At 40.7% G+C, this 15,695-nt stretch overlaps 1 protein-coding gene across 2 annotated transcripts in view; it reads left to right on the forward strand.

Annotated features, from left to right (window-relative positions):
* The first annotated feature begins 6,217 nt into the window (after positions 1 to 6,217).
* slc39a10 (solute carrier family 39 member 10) overlaps positions 6,218 to 15,695 on the forward strand; it is a 59,091-nt gene continuing 49,613 nt past the window's right edge. For both annotated transcript variants that reach the window (XM_060828010.1, XM_060828011.1), the window contains exon 1: positions 6,218 to 6,251. The gene's annotated coding sequence lies outside the window, so the exon portion shown is untranslated. The remainder of the gene's footprint in view (positions 6,252 to 15,695) is intronic.

Raw genomic sequence — 15,695 nt, forward strand, 5'->3', positions numbered from 1 at the left:
TACGATGGAATTTTCTCTGCTGGATGAGTGTGCCTCCAACAGCATTCAAGAAGTTTATTGAATAATATTGGTGAAACACTGTTATGGTGTTAAAGGGATTTTCTTCCTCGTAGTTTGCCATTTAGTCCTGATTGTTGCAAAGGGACAGCCATTAGCTTATCTGTTAGTTACTACCATTGCTGGGATTCAGTCTGCTCAGTTGGCTGGGCAATTGATTTGCTTAGCAGAGTAATGCCAATAATATGAATTAAATTCCGATATCTGCTGAGATTACCAGGAAGGATTCTCCTTCCCAATCTCTTGGTGTTTCTCTCTCGTGACAAGGCAGACCTGTGGTCTGGAAAACTATGGTCCCTTAACTTATCATATAAATCTATCTTCTATAAAACATTAGCAATGTTTAAAGCTACTGCTTAACCTTCTACAAACATGTTTTAATGTACAGATATACTTAAAATGTAATGAGTGTGTTATGACATATCCTCTAATGACAAAGGTCATGCAAAGGAGATTTCTGTCATCAGTTCTCCTAACAATGTATTTGTTTTGTGATCTCAAAACAAAACAAGTGACCTAGCCATTTTAATTATTAAGGTCACTTCCTTTATAATAATTTTGGAGAATGCAGTGATGGAGAGAGATCTCTGTATCCATAAATCATAAAAGCTTAGTATGTAGGTGCACCAAGCTATTAGGAAGTCAAACGAAATATTCCTTTGTTACAAGAGGATTAGAATATAAAAATCAGAACATCTTGCTATACTGTAAAGGACATTAATGAAATTTTACGTGCAGGAATGCATACAGTTTTAGACTTCTTACCAATGAAATAATATACATATATTGGAGGCAGTTCAGATAAGATTCACTAGTTTGATTCCTAAGATAGTCTTATTAGGAAATATTGAGTAGTTTGGACTCATGTTCATTGAAATTGAGAATGAGAGATGAACTTATTTAAACCTCTATGACCCTAAGGTGGCTTCACAGACTAGATGCTGAGAGAATGTTTCCCATCGTGGGAAATCTAAAACTTCCAAAATAAGATGTTTCTAATAAAGAGAGAGATGTGAAGGAACTTTTATCTGAGTAGATAAGTAAGTAGAGTTAAGAGTAGATCAGCCATGATCTTGTTGAATGGCTCTTGCTCATGTGGTTTTTATGATCTTATAATTTAAAACTATGAACATATTACATTTTAGTTTAAGATACTACTTTGTGGTTTCAAACCTTATGAATGTTGGACCATATCCAATCCTGTAAATAAAGGCGGCCCTATCAGAAGTAATCGTTTAGAATCCAGTTATAGCTAATTAATCAAAGACAGTGTCCAAAGAAATAACTAAACATTAAGGCTAATTGCTCAGTACAAAATGTGATCATTTTGTATTATTTGTCATGAATGACTTTGAAAGTATTGGCACATAATGTGCACTGGTTTAGATAACAATCACTGTCAGATAATGGATAGCATAACATTGTGATCTAGTCTGAGGAGTGTTAAGGATGTTGCATTGTGCAAAAAAAAAACATGGTTTAAATTCAAGCCTTTCAAGGAATGGCTAAGTGACAGCTGTCATTATTAACATATCATAAATGTGTACTGTATGATAAAATGCATAGCCTGAGTGAACTTCATGGATATTGATGTCCTGGCAAATATCACGGGCTGAACATTGATCAAATTATTTGGGGTGAGTTTGGGTCCACAGAATCTGTAGCCGAATATCCTTTGATATATTCCTGACTGACACCAGAAAATGAGCTCAATTTTGCTGTGTAGTCTGTGCCCACTTGGCCCTGAGATGGAGCACATGCATTTGCTCAAAAGTTGAGTCTTTCTGTGGTCAGTGGATATTGCAGGGACTGGTGGACATTGTTGACAGAATTTGTCAACAATGCTCATCAGTGCCTGCAATATTGACTGGTCACAGAAGGGATCATACAATTATTCAATTCTGTCAGTCTTATTTGTCACACAGTTTACTATTTTTTAATTGTGTCCCTTTTGTTAACATCTTATATCTAATGACACTGGGTTGATTAGAAAACAAAGCTGGCATATAATTGACAAAAAGAAGGACATTAATCCCTAGAAGGGAAATCAGATCCATTTGGCAAAAGAGTAAGCAAATTTGTACATTTGTACCACGCCCTCGGTAACATAGAGTCAGAGAGTCATAGAGATGTACAGCACAGAAACAGACCCTTCGGTCCAACTCATCCATGCCGACCAGATATCCAAAACCAATCTAGTCCCACCTGCCAGCACCTGGCCCATATCCCTCCAAACCCTTCCTATTCATATACCCATCCAGATGCCTTTTAAATATTGCAAGCATACTAGCCTGCACCACTTCCTCTGGCAACTCATTTCACACACATACCATCCTCTGCGTGAAAAAGTTGGCCCTTAGATCTCTTTTATAAATTTCCTCTCTCACCCTAAACCTATGCCCTCCACTTCTGGACTTGCATACCCCAGGGAAAATACTTTGTCTATGTATCCTATCCATGCCTCTCATGATTTTATAAACCTTTATAAGGTGACCCCTCAGCCTCTGACGCTCCAGGGAAAACAGCCCCAGCCTATTCAACATCTCCCTATAGCTCAAATCCTCCAATCCTGGCAACATCCTTGTAACATCTTTTTCTGAGCCCTTTCAAGATTCACACCATCGTTCCGACAGGAAGGAGACCAGAAGTGGCCTAACCAATGTCCTGTACAGCTGCAACATGATCTCCCAGCCCCTATACTCAATATGCTGACCAATAAAAGAAATCATATCAAATGCGCTTTTCACTATCCTATCTAACTGCAACTCCACTTTCAAGGAGCTATGAACCTGCACTCCAAGGTCTCTTTGTTCAGCAACACTCCCTAGGACCTTACCATTAAGTGTATAAGTCCTGCTAAGATTTGCTTCCCAAAATGCAGCACCTTGCATTTGACACTTTTCTCAGTCCATTGCCCATCTGATCAAGATCCCGTTGTAATCTGAGGAACCTTCTTCACTGTCCACTCCATCTCCAATTTTGGTGTCATCTGCAAACTTACTAACTATACCTCTTATGCTCACATCCAAATCATTTATATAAATGACAAAAAGTATTGGACCCAGCACCAATCCTTGAGGCACTTCACTAGTCTGCAGAACAACTCTCCACCACCTTTGAGCCAGTTCTATATCCAAATGGCTATTTTTCACTGTATTCCATGAGATCTAACCTTGCTAACCAGTGTCCCATGGCCAATCTTGTTGAATGCCTTACTGAAGTCCATATAGGTCACACCCACTGTTCTGCCCTCATCAATCCTCTTTGTTACTTCTTCAAAATCTCAATAAGTTTGCGAGGCATGATTTCCCATACACAAAGCAATGTTGACTATCCCTAATCCGTCCTTGCCTTTCCAAATACATGTACATCCTGGCCCTCAGGATTCCCTCCAACAACTTGCCCACCACCGATGTCAGGCTTACTGGTCTATAGTTCCCTGGCTTGTCCTTACCATCTTTCTTAAACATGACTGACAGAGTCTGACTTGTATTGTTAAATGCAGATTAAAACACAACAAAAGAGGGTGGTTGGTATTGTAGAGATGGTTCAGTCAATCACCTGTGTCGTTGGCAAACATTCTGGTAGGATTCCAGCTGAAATGGCTAGCTGCCATTACTATCTATCTATCAGGTATGGGAGTGATCCTGACAGATGGATACTGAATAATCAAAATTCTCTGTCAATTAAGCAATGTTGAAGGCAGAGTTTCCTGGGGTGGAGACAGAGACACAGAGTGTGTGTGTGTGTGTGTGTGTGTTTGTGTATGTATGGGGTGTGTGTGTGAGCAAGAGATCAGACTGGTATTGTGTGTCTAAGTGGATGTGAGAGAGAGAGAGTGTGAGATCATGCTGGTATTGTGTGCATATGTATGCGTGATCAGATCAGTACTTTGTGTATGTGTGAGCATACTGGTATTGTATGTTTGTGATCTGACTGGTATTGTGTGTGCGGTTAGAGCAGGTGTGTGTGTCTAAGAGAGAGAAAATAGACCAGTGTGTGTGTGTGTGTGAGAGATCAGACCAGTGTTTGTGTGTGTAAGATACATTAGTATTGTGTGTGTGTGAGAGAGAGGGAGAGATATCAGACCAGCATTGTGTGTGTCTGTCTGTGCATGACCAGACTGGTATTTTGTGTGTGTGTGTGAGAGAGAGAGAGAGAAAGTGTGACAGAGATCAGACTGGTATTGTGTGTGCATGGGTGACCAGACCAGTATAGTGTGTGTGTGTGTGTTCAGGCCAGTATTGAATGTATGTTCAGACCAGTATGATGTGTATGTTTATGTGAATGTTTGTTTGTGTGAGAGAGATCACACTGGTATTGTGTACATGTATATGTGTGACAGAGTGAGGCAGAGATCAGACCAGTGTGTGTGTGTGTGTGTGTAATCAGACCAGTATGTGTGTGTGTGATCAGACCAGTAGGTGTGTGTGTGATCATGCAGAGGTGGGTACTGCAGATGCTCGAGATTAAAGATAAAAGTAGTTCTGGAAAGGCACAGCTGGTCAGGCAGCATCCAAGGAGCAGAAAAATTGACGTTTCGGGGCAAAAGTCTTCCTGATGAAGGGCTTTTGCTTGAAACATCGATTTTCTTGCTCCTCGGATGCTACCTGACCTGCTGTGCTTTTCCAGCACCACTCTAATATTGCGTGTGTGAGAGAGAAAGAGAGATCAGACAAGTATATGTGTGTGTGTGTGTGTGTGTGTGTGACCAGACCAGGATTGTGTGTGTGATCAGACCGGTATTGTGCATGTGTGTGTGGTCAGACCAGTAGTGTGTGTGACCAGACTGGTATTGTGTGTGTGTGTGTGTGGTCAGACTGGTATTGCGTGTGCGTGTGTGTGTGTGATCAGACCAGTATTGTGCGTGTGTGTGTGATCAGACCAGTATTGTGCATGTGTGTGTGATCAGACCGGTATTGTGCATGTGTGTGTGGTCAGACCAGTATTGTGTGTGACCAGACTGGTATTGTGTATGTGGTCAGACCGGTATTGTGTGTGTGTGTGTGTGAGAGAGAGACCAGACCAGTATTGTGCGTATGTGTGTGGTCAGACCAGTAGTGTGTGTGCTCAGACCGGTATTGTGCATGTGTGTGTGCTCAGACCGGTATTGTGCGTATGTGTGTGGTCAGACCAGTATTGTGCATGTGTGTGCATGTGCGCGTGTGGTCAGACCGGTATTGTGTGTGTGATCAGACCGGTATTGTGCAAGTGTGTGTGACCAGACCAGTATTGTGCATATGTGATCAGACCGGTATTGTGCATGTGTGTGTGGTCAGACCAGTAGTGTGTGTGACCAGACTGGTATTGTGCGTGTGTGTGTGTGTGGTCAGACCAGTATTGTGCATATGTGTGTGTGTGTGTGTGGTCAGACCGGTATTGTGCGTATGTGTGTGATCAGACCGGTATTGTGCATGTGTGTGTGGTCAGACCAGTAGTGTGTGTGACCAGATTGGTATTTTGTGTGTGTGTGTCTGTGTGATCAGATTGGTATTTTGTGTGTGTGTGTGTGTGTGATCAGACCAGTATTGTGCGTGTGTGTGTGGTCAGACCAGTAGTGTGTGTGACCAGACTGGTATTGTGTGTGCGTGTGTGTGATCAGACCGGTATTGTGCGTGTGTGTGTGATCAGACCGGTATTGTGCGTGTGTGTGATCAGACCAGTATTGTGCGTGTGTGTGTGATCAGACCGGTATTGTGCGTGTGTGTGATCAGACCAGTATTGTGCATGTGTGTGTGGTCAGACCAGTATTTTGTGTGTGTGTGGTCAGACCAGTATTGTGCATATGTGTGTGATCAGACCGGTATTGTGCATGTGTGTGTGGTCAAACCAGTAGTATGTGACCAGACTGGTATTGTGTGTGCGTGGTCAGACCGGTATTGTGCGTGTGTGCGTGGTCAGACCGGTATTTTGTGTGTGTGTGTGATCAGACCAGTATTTTGCGTGTGTGTGTCCAGACTGGTAGTGTGTGTGTGTGTGTGTGAGATCAGGCCGGTAAACGGCTAAGTCGACCGTTGGCGTTTTGAAATGTAGGTCGAGTGGCACGAGCGCAATGCTGCGCGAGGGACGTGTGTGTGTGTGTGTGAATGCGTGCGCGCGCGTAGTGTTGGCCCAGCCCCGCGCGGCCCCGTCCCGCCCTCCGCGCTCCCTGTGTTGGTACCGAGCGGAGAGGATGCACACGGCACTCGAGTGAGGTATTTAAACACCCATTTGTTTCCCTTCTCACCGCCCCAGTCGCCGAGCGTTTAGGCACGAGGGTGTGCCGCTCAGTGGTGTAGAGGAGCGCCGAGCCGATTCCGTTGAATATAAATTCCCTTTTGTTGAAATCTTTGCATTGACTGGGATCGTTGGGGAGAGGAAAGAAAAAGGGGGTGGGTGGGAGGGAGGGAGAGAGAAGGAGACGGGTCTCGCTGCGCTGGAGCCTGGGTCGGTGTCACGTGTCGCGGTTTTTGTCGAGGTTGGGTATTTTATAGAGAGTAAAATGTGATTCATAGCAATAATGGCGGGGCGACCGCCTGATCTGGGGCCTAATAACTACGAGAGATAATGAAGAGCACATGTTTCTGTATGTTGTCGGGAGGGAGGGCGGGAGGATGGGGGTACCGGCGAGCGCTGTGCCCCCCTGGAGCTGCTGAGTGTGTCGGGAGCTCCGCGCTAACCGCGTGTCCGGTGTATTGCTGCAGCTTTGGAGATGCACTCTCGCCTTCTCAATGCGGCGCAGCTTCCCCCGCTGCCTTGTTCGCCTCCTCGCCGACTAAGGCCGTGCTGTCTTTATTTTCCGATTTTTTTTTTCTCTCTCTCTACCAAATCGTATTTTATCGTCTTCCGCGTGAACATAGAACAGTGTGTTATTTTCTGTGATCTGTGGCCCCCTCTATTTTTTTTCCCCCTCTCTTTGGAAGCGTGACTTCCCCTCGGATCCCAATTCCTTATTTTCGCTGGTTGGCTCCCAACAGCAGGATTAAATGGTAAACCAGCTCGAGGTTTACTGCGGCTGCAAGTGTTGACCGTGAAGGGCGATTGGCACGTTTAAAAACGTTGTAATTTTAAAAGCTGTCAGTCACTTGCAGATGTCACTTTTTTTTTGGTTTAATGCATTTTCTGTTTTTCTGAAATGACAACTTTTCTCATTCCAGTAACGATCGTTTTAATGTAGTGCAATCTTTTTTTTACGCAAAGCAACATTTGACGATAATCGAGTATGTTTATCAACTATAGTTTAAAATTTTTTAGGTGTTTTCGTCGTATGTATTTTTCAAACTAGTATTTTCATTGAAGTGCCCATATCTAATTGTATAGTACACTGATTTCCTAATGGTTTAAATAAAAATGCACAAGCAGCTTTCTAAAGGTGGTAAATAAAGTCTACACCTGACTGGCATAATCTTAAGCATGTCTGGCAGTGTGGAAATTAATCCTTGAAACTGACGTCCTATATATTGATGCCTTTGTCTTAAACCGCGCTTACATTGGAGGGAAGAAGTCAGTTGATTTGTTATTGGGAAATGGACGATGTGGGAAAAGCTGGCTCAATCATAACGTCAGCTGTTTCAATGCCACTGGTGATTACTGGTAGTCAGAATGCCAATAATTTTAGTTGCTGGATTTTACAATGAATGTATGAACCTAAATCTTCAAATGGGTGGCATAGCAACCAAACTCTTAATGTCAATCCAGTGGAAGGTCCAGCCAGTAATCTAAATGTGTTCTATGACTTAGCTGTAGCTGTCAGTATTTTTGAGTCTGCACCTCATGATTATTTCAGCCTAACTGGTTTAGACCAGTGTTTGTGTTGCACGCTTCTGCTTTGTTCAACATTACCAAAATCTTCCAGTCCCTTCTCTCTCATTTAAACGGAAGTGATAAATGTGTCTGCTCTTTTACCAGTATGTGGTCAATATATATGTACTTTGCCACACTTTTTGGATTAAAAAAACACCTCTCAAGTTATCTTTTGGATTTATTGATGTGACCCTACATTTGAACACCCTACAAGTAGTAACATTCTTGTCCATTATATTGAAAAGAATTGATACCTAAGTTATCTCATGATTTTTAAAAAATACATCTGAATATTGTGTTTGAGATTTGATAGCAAGGTTTGATGCAATTTGTTAGATTTCACAGGCGGGTTGCTAATTTTGGAATATTTCTAAAATAAATTCAAGAAAATAAAAGTTCTGTATTAACAGTTCAATTTTTATTGTGTATATAAATTTCATTTCAGTATTTTTTGCATCTAGATCAAAGGTTTGTCTCAGCAAACAAGATTAGGTGTGATTCTGCATGTGCTTGCACTGGCTGCATCTTTTACAGAAAAGCATCTTTTATTTTGGAGCCAAGTGAAACAAGTTTAATTCATCATGGTGTCATATTGGGGGAGGAGCCATTTCTATAACTGAATTTTATCATCACTGGTGTAAAGTACTTTGGTGTGTGAATCAAGCTGCTGTTGATACTATTGCAAAATACACTGCCCTATTTCTGCTATTCTATTGCTGAAATGGTTTTCAAAGAATTCACATTGCCATAATACTAGCTTCCAAATTTGCATCCATTAATGCTAATTAAGTGCAGCTCTGAAATGCTGAATTGAGGATGTGGATTTATAATTGAAGTGCTTTTGTGAACCTGTCATTCTGCAATTACGCCCCCACATTAATAGGATTCTTAATGAGGAAAGTGACATATATAGCATAGGCAATAATCTAATCCGTTGATGCAACAATGAAAAGAATGATAATGACAACTGCTGAAACTGGAGTTGATCCGCTAATGTCACAAGTGTGGTCTGGAAAAGCACAGCAGGGCAGGCAGCATCCGAGGAGCAGGAAAATTGACATCTCGGGCATAAGCCCTTCATCGGGACTTATTTAGAGCTTATACAGGGCTGGACTAATTAATGGTAAATGCTAATAGAGTCATTGAATCAAACAGCATAGAAACAAGAGCCTTCAGTCTAATTGGACCATGCTGACCATGGTTCCGAACTAAACCAGTCCCAATTGCTCATATTACCCCAAACCGTTCCTATTTAGGTACTTAATCAAATGGTCTTTAAATGTCACTACCTGCGTCAATCAGTTCTTCTGGCAGTTCCATACACAAACCACACTATCCGTTTTCATTTAAAATGCAACACCTAGAGTCATAAAGATGTACTGCAAGGATATTTTTAAAATTGAGAGCGTGCAGAAAAGATGTACAAGGATTTAATGGGGTCTGGAGGGTTTTAGTTATAAAGAAAGGCTGGGACATTTTTCCCTGGGCTGTAGGAAATGGAGGGTGACCTTTAGAACCTTATGGAATTACGAACGCCATTGAAAAAGTGAATAACTGGAGTCTTTTCCCTAGAGTCATAGAGATGTACAGCATGGAAACAGACCAGCAGTCCAACTTGGCCAGGCTGACCAGATATCTCACCCCATCTGGTCCCACGTGCCAGCACCCAGCCCATATCACTCCAAACCCTTCCTATTCATATACCCATTCAGATGCCTTTACAATTGCAATATTTAAGTAGTCTCCTCCACTTGCCCAGGCAGCTCATTCCATACATGTACAACCCTCTGCATGAGAAAGTTGCCCCTTAGGTCCCTTTTATATCTTCTCCCTCTCACCCTAAACCTATGGCCTCTAGTTCTGGATTCCCCCAGTCCAGGGAAGAGACTTTGTCTATTTATCCTATCCATGACCCTCATGATTTTATGAACCTCAATTGTCTGAATATCAGATTATCCGAAGGGGATCTCGAGGTCCCGATTAAAAACATTACATCTAAGACATGTTGCCAACACTGATCATGTCTTTTATTTACAGTGATTAAACAGGCACCTCATCCAAATGCTGGAAGAGCACACCAGTTCAGGCAGCATCCGAGGAGCAGTAAAATCGATGTTTCGGGCAAAAGCCCTTCATCAGGAATACAGGCAGAGAGCTTGAAGGGTGGAGAGATAAGTGAGAGGAGGGTGGGGGTGGGGAGAAAGTAGCATAAAGTACAATAGGTGAGTGGGGGAGGGGATGAAGGTGATAGGTCGGGGGGAGAAGGATGGATTGGATAGGTGGAAAAGAAGATAGGTATAGAACAAGTCAAGGGGACAGTGCTGAGCTGGAAGTTTGGAACTGGGGTGAGGTGGGTAAAAGGGAAAAGAGGAAACTGTTGAAGTCCACATTGATGCCCTGGGGTTGAAGTGTTCTGAGGCAGAAGATGAGGCATTCTTCCTCCAGACGTCTGGTGGTAAGGGAGCGGCAGTGAAGGAGGCCCAGGATCTCCGTTTCCACGGCAGAGTGGGAGGGGAGTTGAAATGTTGGGCCACAGGGCGGTGTGGTTGATTGGTGACTGCCTGCTTCCCCCCCCCCCATACTTTTTCCTGGAGTTCTACACAGGGGAAGTACCCTAAACCCCTCTTCCCAGATAATCTCTTCAATATTGTCTGTACAAGGCAAAGATGGAGCCTGTTAAAAAGTTGTAGTAAAAAGTTTGTATATGCATGTGAGTGCGTGCATGCATACGCTATTTGGAGACTGCTGCTGCTTTTTGGGGAAACAATGTTGGTGTTGATGTCCAGTCTGCCTGCCTCCGGGGAGAGGGGCAGTATTGAACAGGGGCTGGGGACTCACACGTGGTGTGCTGCTGCCTTGTTTCCTGAATGGGGAGCAGTATTAAAGAAACTCCAAGTCCCAGAGGAAAGGCATTTAATCAATTAACTGAATAATTGATTATCTTAAAGAAACAGTGCCCGCCCATCCTGTTTGGATAATCGAGGTTCCTCTGTATAAGATCACCCCTCAGCCTCCGCTCCAGGGAAAACAACCCTCGCTGACTCAACCTCTCCTTATATTTCAAATCCTCCAACCATGACAACATCCTTGTAAATCTTTTCTGAACCCCTTCAAGTTTCACAACATCTTTCCAATAGGAAGGAGACCAGAATTGCACGCAATAGACCAAAAGTGGCCTAACCAATGTCCTGTACAACCGCAACATGACCTCACAGCTCCTGTACTCAATACTCTGACCAATAAAGGAAAGCATACCAAATGCCTTCCTCGCTATCCTATCTACCTGCGACTCCACAAGTTATGGAGTTCAAAACTAGAGTACATAATTTTAAGGTGAGATCGGATAGATTTAAAAGGGACCTGAGTGGCAACTTTTTCTCAGGGTGGTTCCTATGTGGAATGAACTGCTTGGGGAAGTGGTAGATGCAGATACAGTTACGACATATAAAAGATGTTTGGGCACGTACTTGGTTAGAAAGGGATTAGAGGAATATGGGCCAAATGCAGACAAATGGGACCAGTTTAGTTTGGGAAACTTGGTCCATGCGGATGAGTTGGACCAAAGGGTTTGTTTGCATGCTGTATGACTCTATAAGTTGTTTTATGGGCATTTCAAAGACCTCAGGTGGCATATAGGGAATGTTGAAATGCAAACTTTATGGAAGGGGTAGGATTTTCAGATGGCCTTCGAAGATGGGAATCTTGCAAATTGATTTACTGATATTCCGATAGCAGGTGATGTTGGGGATGGAGTAGTATGAGACAATTTTAGTATTGAGAGTTAGGTGAAATAAATCCAAATATTTCAGCATTATTTTAGTCTGCTACATTCTATCACAGTTATATTCTTAGATTTTATATTAGACATATGAATCTCATAAACCTTTTCTCAGTGGTATATAGTCCCAAATTGTTTTGCTATAAACTTAGTACAAGAACCAAGAAGGGTTAGAAAAATCAGCTGTTTACCATTACGTTTAACAGCAGCTGAGTAATAAGACTCAACTTTAAATATTGGCTCTAGATTTTGCACTCTTCACAAATAGATTAATTCCCCATCTTCTGGAAATATCTTCATCTTGTAATATTTCCCAGTCTGACTTCAGAGATATTTAAATCATCTACGTTTTTTATTGTTAATGGTATTCGTCTAGCTAAACAACTCCCAAGATGTCTTCCTTGTCACACAATTTTTCATACCCAGGGTCCTTAAGTGTTTGAATCTTTTTCCATTTCTGCTCTTGCCCTTTTCCTCCCTCCCAGAACCATAGTAGGGTCCTAACTTTCCACACAAGTAGCCGCCACAGAAAATTAATCAGCCCCTGCTATTTCAAACATCTCTAGTGTAATGCTACTACCAAACACATCTTTCCCCTACAAAAGGAATGTATTTTCCACACATTTTAGTCTTCATGCCACTACCAAACTAGTTCCCACCGTACTTTTTCATACAGGCACTGGAAAGATGTAATGGTCATCTCTTTGTCATCACCTCCATTCACTCTGTAAGATCCCAAACATGTTTTCTTGCTGAAGCAATGATTTACATTTGCTTCAATTCAGCATTCTATATTTGCTTTTGAAAAGGAATCAGTCAGCACTGTTGGCTGAAAGGCTGGTTTAAAATGCACAATAACACCAACAGCATGGATTGCATTCTCATACTAGCTAACATTACCATACCCTCCTTAACCTCTTTCCCTCACCTGAGATGTGGTGACCCTCAGGTTAAACCAACACCAATTGTCTCACTGGAGAGAACTCGAGCACTATTTTCCTCTGGCAGGACAGTTATCATTGTACCTCCTGTCTTTTCCCAATTTGCACCAATCTAATCGGAAACTTTTTTTTCTTTTCTCGCTTCCCTTTCATAAAAAGTCACAGCCTGAAATGTTAACTCGCTCTCCACAGGTGCTGCTCGACTCTTGGAGTATTTCTGCACATTTTGTTTTTGTTGCAATGGCTTTGAAGTATGCTTGTTGTGTTGTTCGTATACAATATTTGTGGGGAAAAAAGGCATTCACTAGTTTTGTAGTTGATTTTTATCCTCATTAGGCCAAATAAAAGTATGAAAAAAAATCCTGTTCAGAATTCATGCAAATTGAATTTTTGGAATACTACTGGTGTACTCATTAAGTACTTTAATTATGACAATATTGCTTCAAGATTTATTAATATAGCTAAAACATGCAAGTCTTAATAACACATTATCTTATTAGGATAGCCTAGTTTTATATGGAAATTGCTCGTACAAAACAGTGTTGTTTACCAGCTTAGAAATTTAACCAAGTCGATTCTGAATATCTATGCATAAAGGAGTCTCAACTTCCTGATGGTGGTGTTAATGCATCCATTGAATAGTTCGACTGAACCTGGACCTGTTCTGAACTGATTGATACTGAGCTGCTGATCTAAGCAGGGCGGTGGTGTTTCATTACAAAAGGTGCTAATGTCTTGGTTTGAGGATTGGAAAATAAATGAGAATGTATGATTTCAGTTGCTCCTGAGTGATGTTGGCTTATTTGTTTCCTATGAGATGTATAATCAGGCTCTACTATTATATCCTCCATGATCAACATGCATTGTCATTATTCACAGGTGAAAAATAACCCCTTACAACAATTCTGAGAAATGTGCTTGTGTGTGATGGTAGTAACTTTTGAAGTAAAGATGGGGTTAACTGAAACTTGGGCAGTTATCTGCAATATTAGCATGTATATTTGCTTTGTAATGAATTGGATTTTTTAAAATTAACTTTGGATTTTAACATTGCTTAATAAAAATTAAACAAGATAGTAATTTAAACCTCTCCATGTAATTGAATATATACGCTTGTCATTTACAGCTCAATGGCTGCAGAATGAAATTCAGTATGCTGCAGCTAGGTATGACAACATAATATGATTCTTTTTGATCTTGTCTCATCATAAATTACACCATTCAGCTCGTTGAGTCCATGCCAATACTCTCTAAGAAAATATAGCTCTGTTTTAAAAATAATTTAGGTTGTTTCATTCTTTGATCTATGCCTTTTTTCTATATACTTCCATTTTTCCCTTCTGTTGCTGATTCAATTTTTCTTTGAAAGTTGCAACTTAATTTGCCTCAACCTCACATTCACTCACAAAGTGCATTTGAAATTATAACTGCTCACTGCAACAGTTTATTCATGTTGCCCTTGTTTTCTTTTGCCAAGTCACTGCAAATCTGTGTACTTTGGTTCTGCCAATTGGGAAAAAAAAGATTTATCTCAACTCCTTGTGATTTTGAATACCTATCAAATCTCCTGATTTCTTGTGTTGATGAAAGCTCGTGAATTGAAATATTAACTCTGTTCTCTACAGATAGTAACTGACCAACTGTGTACTACCAGCAATTTGTTTTCTATTTGTTTCAGATTAATGGTATCCACAACATTTTGCCTTTGAAATATGCTCTCACCCTTCACTAAGGAAAGAACCTCAGTTTCTCCAAATTACTAAGTAACTGAAGTCTCCTATTCCTGGAATCATTTTCATAACTATTTTTCTCCACCCTCTGTAAAGTTTTCACATCCTTCCAAAAGTGCAGAATTGAGTACCGTGCTCCAGTTGAAGCTAAGCCAGTGATTTATAAAGATTTGTCATGACTTTCTTGCTTTTATATGCTATGCCTTTATCTGTGAAAGTCTAATTGGTCACTTTTTCATTCTGACCTAACACCAAATAATTTTTCCCTTGACCGTACATCACCATTTAAATTGTCGCTTAAAATACCACGATATCAGAGCACGTCCAGCGTAGGTGGACTTGAACTCAGATCTTCTGACACTAGCACAGCCCCACAAGAGCCCTCTCTTTAGAATTGTAACTTTCATTTATGTACCATCTTCTCATTCTTCACACATATTTTGAGTTAGGAATGGACGTGTAGCAGATAAATTTACCATCGAACTGTCAGTGTCTCTTGAAGTCCAACATTGTTTTGTTATCTGCAAGTTGTAAATGTTGTAAATGGACCTTGCGCTCTGCTTTACTATTGTTATTAACATATACATCAAGGGAGCTATAATCATCACGAATACTTTTGTCCAGTACAAAACGCAACCACTGCTCTCCATTTCCAGTCACTCAGCCAACTATCCAGGCTGCCATTATCCCTCTTATTCTATTTACTTCAACTTTGCTGGCAAGCTTGCATATGGAGCTTTTTATGAAATGCCTTTTAAAGTTCAAAATATTAACTGTATTACTGCATCAATTTTTAAAAATTGCAGATCTTACAATAACAGCAATGTCTATTTTTATGAAATTGTAGTTTCCACCCTATGGATTTGTAGTATTTTCTGTCCCTCCTCGTTCTGTATAAAAAAACTAAAATCTTTATGATTGAAGTCAAGTGGACCAAGCTTTAAACCGAATACCAAAATATTCTCAAGTTGGCAAATGTTTATCTGTTTTTTTAAATGTCGTTGAATAATGTTCAAGTATAAAGCATTCTCAGTTCTCCCCACCACAACTTAAAAATGGTATTCATTTCTAAATTTTTCAAAATATTAATAAATAATCAGTTAACTTAATTGTATATACCCAAACATTTAAAGGATAGTCTCTGCAGTTTATCCTTACCCATTGCATGTAAAATTAAGTCATGTTCCCCGACAACTCTATAGTAAATACTATAAAGTATAGAGCATAAATACTATACTAACATTCAATTTAGAATAAATTAAATAATTCTTTGAACTGATCTATATATTTTAAAGCATTTTCTTGATTTAACATGCTTATGCAAATGACTGATTATTTATACTTTAAAAGTGTATTTAAAATTAAGCCCATTTTGCTATGTTTTCAGGTAATTTACACTAATAACTT

The sequence above is a fragment of the Hemiscyllium ocellatum genome, chromosome 7 (assembly GCF_020745735.1).
Source record: "Hemiscyllium ocellatum isolate sHemOce1 chromosome 7, sHemOce1.pat.X.cur, whole genome shotgun sequence".
Lineage (NCBI taxonomy): Eukaryota > Metazoa > Chordata > Chondrichthyes > Orectolobiformes > Hemiscylliidae > Hemiscyllium > Hemiscyllium ocellatum.